The following is a 2,073-nucleotide window of genomic DNA, read 5'->3' as shown; positions in this document are numbered from 1 at the left end:
TCCCTTCTCTTGTCTTATTGCTATTGCTAAGACTTCCAAAACAATATTGAATAAAAGAGGTGATAGTGGGCATCCTTGCCTAGTTCCTGTTCTTGGCCCGAGGGCTGCAGCCCTCGGGCCGGAACGGATGTCGCGTGCTTTTGGCATCTCCAATTACCTGGGAAGATAGGGTGGGTCTGCAGGGTCTGGTGGCTGTCCTGTGAGGTGCCCGACTTCAGCCAGTCAGAGCTGAGCCTCTGTTTTGACCTTTCTGCCGGAATGGATGTCGCGTGCTTTTGGCGTCTCCGATTACCTGGGAAGATAGGTTGGGTCCACTTCTGACCTAGCAGGCCTCTGAAAACCCTATGTACTAAATTTACATATAAAAACAATAAGCTCTAAGTGGAAAAATGGTTAAAATGCTGGAAACTTCTTTTAGGTGGTCAATAGATGGTCATTGAAACCTTAAAAAATGGTTAGAAAAATTCTTGTTGAAGTCCATCGCAAAAAATCCCCAAACAAATTAAAACCATTACCAGCACCTTTTCGTTGCCAAAAGACAGACTTTGGGATTATGATCTAGAGATACGAATATCGTTTTAGAAGAAATTGTTTGAAACTGGTTAGTTCTAATAACATGTGAGATTGAAGCTGAAAGTTACTATGGAATAAGTCATCTGGTACGGTGATGGGCTCTGAAGAAAATATATAAGCATTTTTGGGGGCATGAAATGAACTCAACCTTTTGACTATTTCCTTGAACCCATAATACATAAAATTTCAAAGCCAATTCAGAAACAAAGGTCTTTTATCTGATCACCCTCTGTAGAGCTACCTTTGTGTGAATGAACTACATCATGCTGTAAGTTCTATATTGAATTTCATTTAATTGAAAATTGTTTAGCATTTTAAGAATAATTTTCAAGATATTAATTATATATGCTACACAAGAAATCTTCAAGGGTTTCTGTATGAGAAATTGAATCAAAGAATCGAAAGGAATAATAGTTTAATTCTAGTCAATTAGTTAATCTGTATTGTCGTTGTTGTCATTATTGTTTTGCTCCAGAGAGTCAGAACCAAGCCATAGCTGACCCTCCTTGTGGCTTTTCATGGGCAATAAATCTCATGGGAGAAGATTGTCCATTCTTCTCCCACGGAGGAGCTAGTGGCATCCCACCACAAACCTTAGGAATTGTAACATACATGCCTTCTTAACAGTATCACTAAGCCACCAGAGGGAATGAAGTCAGGAAATTATAGACTTCCTAAATGTTCAATCTTCTTTTTCACTTTGACATTTTTAAAGTTTATTGCAAAATTTGTGTTTAAACAATTTTTGGAATATTTTTGTGTATTTCTAGCTTCATTCCTATATCCATTTTTATTAAATATTTTCTGCCCTTAATATATGCTATTTTACTGGGTTATAAATAGTTTTCAAAGTTGTCTAAATTTCTTCTGTCTCAGTTAAATGTTATGGACAAGAAATTGACACTGATCTCCACTTCCTACTTATATGAAATGTAAAGTATTAGAAAGAATTCACAAGAAAATCACTTTTCCTTCTGGGTTTATTATCATCAGTTGTCATCATTTTGATATGATTTTAAAGAACAGAGAGGAAAATGTGTGCATTCAGTTCTCATGTTTATTCAGAAGTTAGGACAAACTGTTAAAAAGTCATAGCTTATTGTTAGAGCCCTAATAATGACAAATACACTGGCATGCAGGCTTAGAATTGCATTACTAAAAATAGTGATTTTTTACAACTCCTTGATTGACTGCTAGATATCAAGCACTCTGTTATGGATTTTAGCATACATTTGTCAACCCTCACAAGTACATTGTGTTTAGGCATTGGGTGAATTTTCTTTTAACTCGTTTGTATTTGTTACTAGATATATGAAAGTATTCTTGATATGAAAATTCACATTAAGAAAAAACAAAATTGAAAGATTGATCTCCATCTCTCTCTCTCTCTCTCTCTCTCCTTCTAAAGATTATACCTCCTGCCAAAGTATGTTGCTTTTGTTTTTTTTTTCTTTAATTATATTTTATTAATTTTCATAAACATTTACAGAGATTTTGGGC

This window comes from Elephantulus edwardii, unplaced genomic scaffold, assembly GCF_000299155.1.
Source record: "Elephantulus edwardii isolate Elephantulus edwardi_28Jun2011 unplaced genomic scaffold, EleEdw1.0 scaffold00074, whole genome shotgun sequence".
In the NCBI taxonomy this organism is placed as follows: Eukaryota; Metazoa; Chordata; class Mammalia; order Macroscelidea; family Macroscelididae; genus Elephantulus; species Elephantulus edwardii.
Note: the sequence above shows the minus strand (reverse complement) of the source record.